This window comes from Hevea brasiliensis, chromosome 5 (assembly GCF_030052815.1).
Source record: "Hevea brasiliensis isolate MT/VB/25A 57/8 chromosome 5, ASM3005281v1, whole genome shotgun sequence".
Lineage (NCBI taxonomy): Eukaryota > Viridiplantae > Streptophyta > Magnoliopsida > Malpighiales > Euphorbiaceae > Hevea > Hevea brasiliensis.
In genome coordinates this window covers 21,425,699-21,440,834 of record NC_079497.1, presented here as the reverse complement: position 1 = coordinate 21,440,834, position 15,136 = coordinate 21,425,699, and the positions used below count along the sequence as shown (strand labels likewise).

Below are 15,136 nucleotides of genomic sequence, written 5' to 3'. Positions count from 1 at the left end.
AAAAAAAATTTCACACTCTAGTTCCTCACGTCTATTATGAAGTTCCCCTTACAATGTGAATCAACCTTTTTTCTTTTTAATGTAAACATTTTATCAGGTCTATTGATTGATGCTACGGTAAAAGTTATACATTCAAGACCCAAATTTCGGGTTTAAGTTTTGAAAGTAGTTATTTAATAAAGGTGGTGAATGGTAGGAATAGAATTCACCAAATTCAACCTCCTCAAACCCCACTTTATAGGCCATAACGGCATACAAAAAGTGCATAATGTAATCTCAAATGCATACAATGAATGAGGATCATATAAGGTGAACTTTTGTTCAAATATCCCAAAATGCTTCAACTTTTTCCTCTTATTATCATCATCAATATCAATATCATTATCATTAGTTTTTAGGAGAAAGGTGGGGTGGCGGGGCGAAGGGGTGGTGTTGGGAAGGGAAATGAAAAATGGAGGTCCCAGCCTTAGTATTAAAAGGAATGCTTTCACTAAAATATGATCATTACCTGAAGGAAGGTGCTCCATGGAAATAATTCTACCCCCAATCCAAGCAACTATTTTAATAATCCAATCACCACTTTTTAGTTCAATAGGGATTTTAGAAAGTTCTCCTCCCCTTGGTCTCGAAACGTCTTCAACATCTAGCTTAGAACTTTCTGCATTGAACAATGAGCAAACAATATGATATTAATTAAAAGGTTCACAATTGATACATGGAAATACTTAAATTTCAGGACTCACTAGTAAATTTATTTACGAAAGAAATTGACTTACTAATTGTCCTATAAAAAGAGAAGTAAGAGTGACAATTGATTTTTTTTTTTTTATACAGTTGCCTCTTTAATAAGAGAAACAAGTATAACATAAATGAAGAGAGGACTCCTAAAGGTCTAGAAATAACAGGTAAAATTGTGCTGGTGGAGCTGTTAATACACATTATTTCTGAGGCATATTCATCCACATATAAAAATCATTTATTAGATAACAAATTTTTTTTCAAATTTACAAGATATTACTTTTAGTCTCCACACTTCCAAATTTTCCATTTTTGTCTTAATAAAAATGTAGAGAATTAGAAAACTTAATTTAAGCTTTACATTTAGCTATTAACTTCCTAGTTGATTTGTAATATAGGATAAGCACTAAATTTCCACCTTTCTTAACAGCATTTAACTATAGAAACCTGATAAATCCTATAAATTCAACTCCCAAATCCATCAAACACAAAAGCCCATAAAAGATTCTATCTCAAGCCAAAGCCAACAATACAGTATATAGCCATAGCAAAATCTAAATCTTATTACCAAAAGAACTAGGGGATAAAAGAAGGGGAAGAAGGAACAATAAGAACAGGAATAATTTGAAGTGTTAGAACATATCTATTCATCATAATATCATGGCAACTTAAGAAACAAAAAATAAATTAAATTATGCTGGAACTAAGATAGAACTTGGAGTTGGACAATTGAAATATAATGAAAGAATACAGCAAAAAGAATGATCACTTCACTCCAAATATTTAGCATACATAATTATTGGAAGAAGATAGTTATGCCATCGATTTAATGCATCAAAACATTGTCAATAAAGAAAGCTATAGTAATATTAAAATAGATCAAACTAAGAGATGGCAAAGGAGGATGAGGGGCAGGCTAACTAGCTAACAGCTCCAAAAAAGAAATATTTACCTAAACGACCCCTATATTGTTGCTTACTTGTTGCTACTGACTTAGAAACATCATTTTCTATAGGCATTATAATTTGCACAATATCTCCATCCATGCCCCATGAATCAACCTTTTGAACATATTAAATAAGTTTTGCAAAATATTTCAATGGCAGATCATAGGCCATGCTAACTCTAAGCAAATGTTCCTCGAGTAAAAAAGATGTTACCATTGCACCTCTACCAAGCAATAATTGCACGCGCAGACATCTTTTGGCCCTCTTCCAAGACCCTTCTGTTTCAGAAAATAGTAACAATTGAATATTGAAGTTCAGCAACATAACGTATAATTAGATATCCGCCCTTGGTGAATTCATATCCATCACCATCATCTTCAAATAATACACCTTTCGCTTGCTCTGTAATTAAGAAATAGTTCAGACATCACTTTGCTAGCTTAACAACACAGAATCATGCACTTGCACAAAGAGAGAGAGAGAGAGAGAGAGAGAACTAGAGTAGAAATATTATGTTTCCTTTCTTTCTACCATACAAATTACTAGAGGATGAGGTTCAGGCCCCCAACATGAGTAAAACTACAACTAGGCAGTCCAACGTGCACAAGACTACCAAGGTTGAATGGACATACTAGCTGGAATCTTGTACATCCTAATCAATCCATAATATATAACCCTACGCAAGGGTTCTTACATATAATTTCTATTTCTACTGTACAGTCAAATGCCAATAAATATTTTATTTTTGGAAAAATTACTAAAATATCCTTGACATCTATCAATATTCACACTCATGTCTTTGTTTCTTTAAAATTGAATTAAATAGTCCTCAATGTTTTAATTTCATAACACTTTAGTCTTTCACTTAAAATATCATATACTTTAGTCCCTAAGATTTTATTTTGAATCACATTTTAGTCCTTGAGTTTTCAAATAAAATTACATTTTCTTCCCTAAAAAAATTGAATATGAGGAACTAAAAAGTTATTTAACTGAGGGACTAAAATATAATGGAAGGAATAAAATGGACAACTTATTCACTTTCCCAAAAAAAAAAAAAAATGAATGTAAATTTTACATAATGCCAAGGGGGTATATGCTGATTTTTCCTTTATTTTTTAGTTCCTTTTTTTTTTTATTGACTAGGTGATATAGAGCTAACTGAACAAAGGGGAATGAGAAATAAATTCTCAATTTTATTAATACTCAATTCAATTTTCAAATATAAAAAAATTCTATTCAAAATACATAGAAGACAAGTATATATAGAGTCTATTTAACATTGTTGTTAGAGCTACCATTGAAAAAACATTTTCTTAAATATTTAGTTAGAGAGCATTAAAATTGATTTAAAATTATTTGACATGTTCGTCATAAGAGCATCAAAATAATAAAATAGCTTTTTTCGAATAATTTTTTTCAAATAACTTTTTTTAATAATATCTAAAATGATGCTTTTGTAAAAAGGTTTTTTTTTTATCCTTAAAACTTAATGCACTTGCACACACACACACACACACACACACACAGAAGTAGAGTAGGAGGGTTATTTTGCCTTTCCTTTGGCTATACAAATTACTAGAGGACGAGGTCCAGGCCCCCAGCATGAGCAAAACCATAACTAGGCAGTTTAAAGTGCACAAGACTACCAAGGTTGAATGTACATAATAGATGGAATCTTGTACATCCTAATCAGGATAAACCCTACACTAGGGTTCTTACATATAGTCTTTATTTCTTCTATACATTATAATGCTAATAAATTTTTTTTTTTTTGGGAAAATTACAAAAGATCTTCCTGACTTTTACCAATATTCAAACTTATGTCCTTGCATTTTCAAAATTGAATTAAATAGTCCTCTTTTAAATTTCTTAAAAATTTGTCATTCAATTAAAATATTATAAAATTTATCCCTAAGATTTTATTTTGAATTAAATTTTAGTCATTGAGTTTTCAAATAAAATTACTTTTTCATCCTTGAAAAATCGAATAGCAAGAGACTAAGAAGTTTTTTTGCGTAAAAAAGTGATGGACTAAAATGTAATCGAAGGACTAAAGAGGACTGCTTGATTCACTTTCCAAAACAAGAATGTGAATGCAAATTCTACATAATGTCAAGGGGGTTTATACTTTATAGTAATTTCTCTTTATTTTTTTGTTTCCTCTTTTTTGTTAATACTCAAATCAATTGTCAATCATAGAAAAATTCTCCTCAAAATACCTATAAGACAAGTATATATAGAGTATTTGTAATCCTATAAGTATTAGTATTGGGAACCCTTCACTTCCTATACTTATCCCTAGGTAGTCCATTCTCTTAGTTTTTCCTAGGATAAATTTTGACAACTGTACCTGAACTTATCTAGTTATAACATTACAATCCTTAAACTTAAAAATATAACATAAAACCTCATCAACTTTTATCGATTTTTTAGTTAGACACTGACCTGGACAGTTCCAGCATGGAGCTTAGTCAGTATTTCTCTTTTCTCTCTCAAGCCATGTGTAAATTGAATCCGTCTCCTCTCTGTAGATAGAATAATTTTCCATGTGGAGAGAATAATTTTACACTCTGTATAAGAGATGAGAGAGAAATGTTGACTAAGCACCATGCAAGACTTGTTCAATCAGTAATTGAAAGTCAAAGAGATTTTATTATACAAAATTTGAAAGTTTTGGGGGTTTTATGTTACATTTTAAAGTTGAAAGACTGTATCATTACAACTATACAAGTTCAGGGACAATTGTTGAAATTTATCCATTTTTCCTATTGTGCCACTTTTACCTTCATGCACATCAATTCATTCCTTACTATCTCTATCATTGTATTTTTCACACATTCATCTTGACATCCTCATTTCTGCCATACTATCATACATCATAATTAGTAGAATTATAGTCCTCTGAAATTCCCACTTTAATTTGGTATTTTGCAATCACATAGATCTGTTTGTCTCACTTCTTCACTGGTTAATCAATGGACTCTTAAATTGAAATCCATAACCAAAAACCTAAAATGAAAAACTGTGACTATTATCTAATCAAACTGGCTCATCTAACCATTTTTTTTTCAATTTCATTCTTTCAATTCTGGCTTTTTTCATTTGATTACCCCTAACGTGTAGCATGAAGATTGGAGATTTGATTAGCCCTGACGTCTGGAAATAGTGGGGAAAAAAAAGAGGTGGTTACAATTATGGGAATAGAAAGTAAGACCCCAAAGGAAATTTTAGAAACATGTCAGGAATGGAAAATCAGTCCTAAGGAATTAAGGGAGATGAAAGTAGGAAAAAGAGGAGGAGAAAGAGAAGAATAGAGGTGAATTCTCTATTAATCAATCAATGAATTCTCACTTCACAATTTTAGATGTATATTTTACAGTTTGTTTTATAACAAAACATAAATAACTATAACTATGCTTGCCATAATTAACTTAGAATAAGCTATTTGTCAGCCTTTCTCCTTTCTCTTATATGCAACACATCAACACTCCTTACATGAAGTACTATAAGTCCTTATAATCACAAATATTCCATTGAAAACTTAAGCTCTTACCATTATAATGCACAATGGTCCTTATGTCACGTAGCTATAAGTATAAGTTTATAAAAAATAAAAAATAAAAAAAAAAACCTTATAAACCAACCCATATTATGTGCATTGATATAAAGTCAACAAAGCACATACACGTTTGTGTTATAACTTATAACCTAGTCAACAAAGAATCTCCTGCTCCCTGGCTTGTCTACAAAAGGCAGTATTGGCAATACAACACTGAAGACACTAAACGCTATAACATCAATAAATCAACCCAACAAAGCACATGGATGTTCTTTAAAACTAAATATGAGCCACCATTCATGAGGAAAATGGTATATTGGGTCGATCTTCAGATGAAATGTGGTCAAAGACGATGCTTAAAAATAGTTAAGTCAAACTTGCCATGACCTCAAAGCCAATAGATGTAACCAAGCTCTTAGCTTGGTTATATACTATCAAGCTCACTATATTGATTGGGAGTTCAAATGCTTAAACCCAATTAGGAAGGTTTCCTTTGCAAGGAATAGAGATTATAGGAGAAAGTTTAAAGAACACAACAAGGTCTCCTCACGGCCATGTAGAATGGCAATATTATTTCATTAATTTCAAAGAGAATTTTATACACATACGCGCACGTGCACACACACACACACACACACATATATTCGGAGTCCCTATAACTATGTTTCTACAATTTAGTTATCCATCCTAAATGGGAATCCTACTATATGTAGGATATATATAGAGTTTAGTTAACTTTCCATAATAAACTAATGTAGTACCTATTCTGCTAGAGACTGTACCTATTTGAAAGTGCTTTTAAAGCAATAGACAAGGTAGGGATTATAGTCAGAGATAAAAGGAGACCAGGACATGACAAGTAAGCTAAGTCTTCCTTATCAAAAACACTCTTCATTCTTTCATCTCCACTAATTCAACCTTAACTCCCAACTCCTTAAAATTGATGTGGGCATCAAAGTGTCATTTGTTCATGAAACTTTTTTCCAAGTATCATTTAGGGCATCAAGGTCTTTAATGAAGCATTCAAAATTCAATAGTAGCCATTATTTGATACGACAATAGAAACACATAAAAGACAAGTAAAGTCTCTATAAATGAAGTTCTACAACATTTAAAATCAAAGCCCTAATACAATCATATCCTTGGTTCAACATATGCAAAAACTTTATGAAAGCCATTTATTCTGACCTTTTTTGCATTGTTGCACATTTGATAGCCTTTTCATCCTAAAGCAATTGAAATCAATCCATGGTTCAATTATGCATAAAACTAAGATTGCTAGCCTTAAACTCCAACAATCCATAGAAAAGAGGATGCAAGGTGCGTAATCTCCATCATATTGATTAGGTAAACTTTGCTAATGACATTCATGTAGGATATTCATAAACTTTAGACCTCTTGCTTATTCAGTTTTCCACACTTTCCTAAGACTTTTAGCCCCAAAATACAATATCTAGTTTCTCAAACTTCATAAATTACTCATCAACTAAAGAACCATGGACATAGACATGTGCAAATGCTCCCAATTTGAAACGTTATCTGCTGTCCATGTTGCAGCATTCTTTTAACTGCCAATAAATCCAGCTCTAGTAAGAACAAAGGAACGCTTATTTTCATTAGCTAATTTCATGCCTTCAAATTTTGATCCTCCCATTAGCATGCCGTATATCTAAAAATAAGAACTTTAAGTTCTAAATTTATTTGGTTATCAACAGTAAGTACAAATAAAAACAATCGCAACATGGAACTATTCTTAAATTCCATTAGTAGAAATCATTCTGTTAAAAAAGAAAATAAGGGAAAAGAAAAGGATGAATACATTGTGATAGCACGAGTTCTCCTGATAACCCCCAAGTTCATTATCACCTCGACGAATATTGCTTTCAGACATTGTCCTTGTTTCTATATGAAAGTCAAATAATAAGTTTAAGTACTCCTAAAGAAATTGCAAGCACTAAGAAAATGACAATAAGAGTCGCTTTAAAAACAATTAGGTCATTCATATCATTCCATATACCATCAACATCATCAGAAATGAAATCTTTAACTAAACTAGCCCACCAAGAGTGAACCCTTGATTGTGTGAAGTCAGGGACAACACAAGAACCAGGCCACACCTCCCCTGAAAATGGGTAGGAATAGAGTAATAACTCAACATTTTTTAGAACCCAAACATCACTTTTAGAACCACTATCATACACAAAACAACCTTCTTCACATTTGATACTAGGGTCAAGCATCCAAGTTCCTTTAAAACTTACATCATATAGATCTTTTGCCAAAAATTGTGAATCTAGAAAACTCTTTTGAAATAATTCATAACAAAAATTCTATGTCAAGATTGATATTTGTAAGTTTATCACAGAAAATACATTTCTATCTATGCCAATGTCATTGATTCAGATCTTGCTTAATACGTAGTGAATTTGGCAGAAGGCAAGAAATTAATAAAATTATAGAGCACAATAGTAAATGCATCCAGAGGAATAGATAATCATTAATTGCTCACAAAATGTCCATAAACCTGTGTTGCCCCAATAAAGCAGAGTTGTAAGAAAGATATTTTGAACATGACAGGACTATTTAGATACTTGCACCAAGATGGTTACTTTAGAATGCTAATTGTGAACGATTGATTGAGTGTTGGGATTAAGCTATGATTGAGTGAATTGGGTTTGTGATTGTGTGCTATGTTTATGCCTCTAAATGTGTGTACCATAAATATGTAATATACCATTCTCAATTTATGTAATAGTATATATGCCCAAAGGCTTAAGAGAATAATTAAGCAATTCTTCCCTATATTCTCTTTCGATAACGTCTCCCACTTCATTTTCTAAATGGTATTAAAGTTGTAGATTCTCGTCTCCTAACATTTATTTCTCCCCTATTTCATTGTTTTGAGAAATGAAACTAATGTTTTTCAATCAAGGGCTATTTAAGAGATACTTATCCATAGCACCATCCTCTACCAAATGCCTTTTCCACTAGAATCTTGCTGCTGGAAAGCCACCCACTGACCATAACACACTATCACAAGGTTCTGGACTCCTATACACATGCATGGGAATGAGATGTCGTTAAACATCCTTTTCCATTAGAATCAACACTAGTCGCATTGCTTTGATTATACAACTCTTTCCAATGGCAGACCTTCAACTAAATCCCCTGTTATCTTAGGTGTCTTAGAGAACAAAAGGTTTTGGTATATTAGATTATTGTAGATTTGTCTCCTCTCATCTAACAAAATCATATCTTAGTCTATTTTCTCTAAGAATTGAAGCCTTTGGCCCTCTTTTATTTCATTCTCTAGGTATCATGAATCCCCAACCATTTTAAAGTCTTTCTCTAGGTATTTCAGTCTTCCTCACTCCTTTTTTTTTTAACCAATTCTATTGCTATTGCTTTTACACTTCTTGGGCTTGTAAATTCAAGATATTGTTTCTATCTGATTAAAGAAAAAAAAAGGTGACTAACAAAGCAATCTCTATAAATACAATCATGTGTCATCTTGTTCATTAATTAACTCATTCTATCACCTTGATTGAAGTCCAATATGAATAATACTTGCACTATCAATTTCCTAGCTAGCAGTTATTCTCATTTTCTCAATTTGCTAATATCTTGGATTGTCTAAACCAATCCTCATCCATTGAACCATGAGTCCTTAATTTTAGTGCTTCTAATCATATCCTAAGAATAAAAATCTTTTTTCTACCCCTATTTCTTCTCCCATTCAATCTAATGATACTTTAGCCAATGGATCAAAAGCCATGATTGAATGGGCAAGGGAGGCATTTCCTCTCCCCTATGTTTCCTTAACTTTAGTAATATTTGCTTCTAAGTGTCCATATAATTTAATCTCCATTTGCAAATTAACCAAACAGCTTAATTGTTTTATCACATTTATAACTAATTCTATCATTGTGTAGGATAAAGGTATGGGGAAGGTGATTAGCATAGGACATGAATCAAAAGGACTATATTATCTCTCTAGAACAAAATCTTTAATTGCCTTTGCTTTCATCATTTGTCTTGATCTTCTTCACAATCGTTTCGATCATCCTAGTATCTCCAAAATCTAGACACTAGTTTGTACTCTTTCTACCTTATCTTATTTAAATTGCGAGTCATGTTAGCTTTGAAAACAAACTCATTCTTCTTTTCCAAAGCAAGTTAATAACCGGGTTGCATTCATTTTTGACATTGTTCATTTGGACATATGAGGTCCAATTTGTGTCCATTCATCACTTCAACTTTGGGATTTCACTATTTGTTATCTTTATTGATAATTATTCTCGATGCATTTGTTTATTTTTTATGAAAAATCATTCTAAATTATTTTCTATCTTCACCCTACGATTAAAGGTGTAAATGAACCAAGCTGTTTGGAAGTTACTCAAGCTCATTCAACTTGTTTAGAAAATAAGCCGAGCTCAAGATTGATTTTTAGGCTTGTTTAATAAATGAGCTAAACTGGACCTTCGCAAATCTACGATATAATCAATATATTAAATGTATTTATAGAATATAGTTATTTGTATTTTAAATTTAATTTTTTATAACAATTAATTTATTTTTATATGAGAGCTAATCAAAAGTATGAAGTTTAAACTTTATAACTCAACCTTAAACTCATTAAGGATGTAAATTATTCAAGCTATGATACACTTGAATTGTATAGATGTTTTTAAAGCACATTTTTATACTATCTCATAGCATTTAGGTAAGTAATCTCATGCATAGTAGTTGATTTCATTAGTTTTTGTAAATTCTATTGTCAAGCTCCTAATTCCATGTTTTCTGCATCATTTCAGGTATTTAAGTGAAGCCCCAGACCATAGGAGTGCAAAGGGAAGCTTAGAGAGGTCAAAAGACTAAGAATTGCTGCTGATACAAAGTACACAGGTAGTGTAAGCAATGCCATAGACCCGTGTAACTTTCTGCCAAATGAAAACTAGAGAGCCAAATAGAGGAACAAAAGTACGCGGGTCATGTAATTGGACCCGTGTAATCTGTAGAGACCCGTGTAAGTCTCTGCCGGGCACAAGCTTGAAGAATTTTCTGAGAATAAAAGTACACAGCTCGTGTAACCAGGCCCGGGTAGCCAACGCAAACCCGTGTAAGTCTCTTTGCCAATGCAAGACTTTGCCATTCTACTCCAGTAAGTTACATGGCCCAGGGCCGTGTAGTGACACATGGGCCATGTACCATGCGGCAGCCAGTTTTCTAACCCGAATTCCTGCTCTTGTTCACTCATTCAAATCAGACTCCTAAGGCTTTTTGGACTCAAAATGACCTAACCCTAGAACAGCTATTATAAATAAAAGCAGAAAACATCAAGAAAAGAAGGGAAGATCAATCCTTTTACAACACTTTTTAGGAGTTTCAAAGCAGACTCGCTTCTGCACTCTCTCCAGCCATCTTGAGGAGAAGAATATTAGTATCAAGAGGAGGTTTCCAGCTGAAGTTCCACAAAATCAAAGCTGCAAACCCTCTTCGGTTCTTTCATTCCATTTCCTTAAATGGATTTTTATTGTTTTATTTCTTCTAGATGATTTCTTTTTGCTGTCTTTACCTTTTTATCATGATATTTGCTGAACTCACCATGAGTGAGTAGTTTTCATATTTTGGAATTGGGAAAGTAATGCTTATAATCATTATTATGGATAAACATTAAGTTTTATTTATTGAATTTGAGATTTGTTCCTTGATTTAATTTCTTGTGATCTTAATGCATGCTATGTGCTGGTACCCACTTAGTATTGATTATAGATATTAATTAAAAGACTGAAAGGTAAAGATTAATATTAGAAAATCAAGATTTTAAACCTAGGAATTCTGACCTAGACATAGGCTGATTACCTCTATGGAATTTCAAAATTAGTCAAAGACCTTAAAGGGTTTTAATTAATTTGATCTCTATGAAAGTCAGTTTTAAGTTAATTAAAATACACCCTAAGTGCCTTGAGAGAGGACTTAGGATACCTTAGGACTAATTTCCATCAAGGCAAACGATTCTCAATCCAGTAAATAAATAAGTTAACATCCATAGTAAGATTCAAGTGTGAAATCTTAATTTTGGAATTGTTTCAAAATGGATCATTTTGTTTTAAGTTTATCATTCTAGTGTTTAAAATAAACAACCTTCATTCCCTCAGTATTCGATAGCCTAAACAGTCAAAATTACTATGTAAATTGGTACTTACTAATCAAATTCCTCATGGGAATGATACTTTACTCATCACTTTATTACTTGTTAGCGATCCGTGCACTTGTAGGGTTGTAAAACCTGCAAACAAGTTTATGGCACCGTTGCCGGGGAATTTAGCTTTAGTAATATCGAACGATAGGCAATTTAGCTGATTTAGGCAATTATATTTATTATTTAATTTAATTTAATTTATTTTATTTCTTTTCTTTTCTTTTAGGTACCTGACCTGGTATATGACCAGAATAAGGCCAGAAGAAGAAATCTTGGACTATGATCCCAAAATAGATAGAACTCTGAGAGCCATCAGGAGGGATAGGAAACATCAAGAGCACGATCAAGAAAATCCCAAAATTTCAACCATGGCCAATAATAATGATAGGCCAAGACTCTTGAGAGACTACGGAGCTCCATCTGTCCAAGGATTTCAGCCCAGTGTCATAAGACCCACGGTGGAAGCCAACAACTTTGAGTTAAAACCAGCATGGCTTCAAATGATTCAACAAACCCAGTTTGGAGGTTCACCAACAGAAGATCCACACTATCACCTCCAGTGCTTTCTTGCCCTATGTGATACATTCAAGATGAATGGAGTGTCTGATCAAGCCATAAGACTCAGAGCATTCCCATTCTCCTTTCGAGACAGAGCAAGGAAGTGGTTACTTTCTCCACCAGCTGGAACGTTCACCACTTGGAAAAACCTCTCATAAGCTTTTCTAGGAAGGTATTTCCCACCTGCAAAGACTACAAGACTGAGGCTTGAGCTCAACACCTTTAGACAAAAGGAAAGTGAATCACTCTATGATGCCTGGGAGAGATATAAGGACCTGTAAAGGGAATGTCCACACCATGGCATAAAGGATTGGCTACTAGTACAAAATTTCTATAATGGGTTACTACCCTCTACAAGGATCATAGTAGATTCGACTGTAGAAGGTGACCTGATGGAGAAAACAGTAACACAAGCACTTGAACTTCTAGAGAGGGTCGCATATCATAATTATGAGTGGTCAAATGAAAGAGGAAATGCAAGGAGAATAGCAGGGGTCCTGGAAGTGGATGCCCTAAGCATGATAAATGCTCAATTTGATCAGCTCATAAGGAGGCTTGATAAAATGCAAACCAATGCTGTAGGGATGAACAGTCAACATGAGGACAGCTATGGAGGAGGATACATGAGTTCAGAATATAACAGTTTCAATGAACCTCCCACAGAACAGATGAACTATGTGAATAACGGGGGAAACTTTAACTAGAGGCAATCCAACAATCCATATTCAAACACTTACAACCTTGGATGGAGGAACCACCCAAATTTCTCATGGTCCAATTAGCAGAATCAGCCAATAAACAAATAACAGGGGTACAAACCACCAGCACTCCCCAGATTTCAGAACAGAGGCCAAAACTCTGCACAACCACCACCGCCTCCTCAACCTCAGCAACCTGAATCGAAGATGACCATGGAATCCATGATAGAAGGCTTCTTAGCAGCTCAACAACAATAGAATGAATTGATTAAACAACTGACTTCCAGAATGGACCAACTTGCTACCCATAACAAGATGTTAGAGAATCAAATTGCTTAGCAAGTAAGTTCTTCAAGTAAGGCTGCTGGTAAACTGCCTAGTCAACTAGAGATGAACCCAAGGGAGCATTGTAAGGCAGTTACATTGAGGAGTGGGAGAACTCTAGTACAATCCAGAGGAAGAACTGACAGAGAAAACCTTAGAAAAATCTAAAAGCCAAGTAGAGAAAAAGGAGAAAGAAGCCAAGAAAGATCAGGAAGAGGAAGCAGGGAAAAAAAAAAAAGTTACCAAACCCATACCAGCCTCCCCTACCTTTTCCTCAGAGATTTTAGAAAGCCAAATTGGACAAGCAATTTGGGAAGTTTTTACTTTATATCAACATTCCCTTCACTGAAGCACTCTCTCAGATGCCATCCTATGCAAAATTCTTAAGGAAATTCTGTCAAAGAAAAGAAAACTGGAAGACTATGCGATAGTTGCTCTAACAGAGGAATGCAGTGCCATACTGTAAAACAAACTGCCTCCAAAGTTGAAAGATCTAGTAAGCTTCTTCATACCATGCCTCATTGGCAATAAGAAAATAAACAAGGCCCTCTGTGATCTTAGGGCAAGTGTGAGTTTAATGCCTTTATCAATATGCAAAAAGCTAGAGATTTGAGAACTGAAGCCCATGACAATTTCACTGCAATTGGCTGATCGATCTGTTAAATATCCTGTGGGCATACTTGAGAACATCACCATCAAAGTGGGCAAATTCTTCATTCCAGTAGACTTTGTTGTCCTTGAGATGAAAGAAGATGTTTAGATCCCTATCATCTTGGAAAGACCATTCTTGGCAACTGCCGGAGCAATCATAGACGTCAAAAATGGGCGACTAACACTCAAGGTAGGAGAAGAAGAAGTGGAATTCAACTTGTTCGACACAATGAAACGCAAATTCAAACCTGACGAATGCTTCAAGTTTGACATAATTGACAAATAAGTTGAAAAGGAATTTCATAAGATACATCCTAAAGACCCTCTTGAAGCATGCATTGTGCACAGCCACACAGCAAATAATGAAAACATAGAAATAGTAGCTTGTGCACAACGGTTGGCAGCTCATCCACCTCTACTCTTAGCTCAAGCTTCCTAGATAGAGAAGTTAAAGGAGGAACAACCCAAGGGCAAGCTCCAGGAAAACACCAAACAGGTAGAGCTTAAACCTTTCCCCTCCTCACTAAGGTACGCATTTTGGGACTCAAACTCTAAATATCTTGTTATAATCAATGCTAGCTTGTCTAAGAAAGAAGAGAAAAAATTGCTAAGAGAACTTAGGACCCATAACAAGGCCATAGGATATAAAATAGAAGACTTGAAAGGGATTAACCCCTCGATTTACATGCATAGGATACCTATGGAAGAAAACAGTAAACTCACCATCGAGCACCAAAAAAGGGTGGGACAACTGTTATCCAAAATGCAAACAATAAACTAATCCCTACTAGGGTAGTCACTGGATGGCGAATGTGCATAGATTATAGGAAATTGAACAGTGCCACCAGAAAAGACCATTTTCCTCTTCCTTTTATTTACCAAGTGTTAGAGAGGTTAGCGAAACACTCTTACTTCTGTTATCTAGATAGGTACTCGAGATTCTTTAAAATTCCTATTTACCCAGAAGACTAAGAAAAGATCACATTCACTTGCCCTTATGGAACATTTACATATAGGAGAATGCCTTTTGGTCTTTATAATGCCCCTACTACCTTTCAAAGATGCATGATGGCTATTTTTTTTTATTATATTGAAAATATCATGGAAGTTTTTATGGATGATTTTTCTATCTATGAAACTACTCTAGATGATTGCCTAGCTAATTTATCTAAAGTGTTGCAAAGATGTGAAAAATCAAACCTGGTCCTAAATTGGGAAAAATGCCACTTCATGATAAGGGAAGGTATAGTTTTGGAACATTTGCTATCAAAAAGAGGAATCGAGGTTAATAAGGTAAAAATTGAGATCATTGAAAACATGCCACCACCAACATCAGCCAAAGGAGTGCGAAACTTTTTGGGACATATAGGGTTCTACAGAAGATTCATTAAAGATTTCTCCAAAATAGCTAAGCCACTTACCAATCTGTTAAGTTAAGATATTCCCTTTGATT

At 33.9% G+C, this 15,136-nt stretch overlaps 1 non-coding gene and 1 pseudogene across 1 annotated transcript; both read right to left on the bottom strand.

The window, feature by feature from the left end:
• Positions 1-15,136, bottom strand: part of LOC110654301 (uncharacterized) — a 90,235-nt pseudogene that overhangs the window by 14,102 nt on the left and 60,997 nt on the right.
• On the bottom strand, positions 12,208-12,314 carry LOC131180342 (small nucleolar RNA R71). The gene has a single exon (XR_009149118.1). It is a non-coding gene; the product is annotated as a small nucleolar RNA R71 (small nucleolar RNA).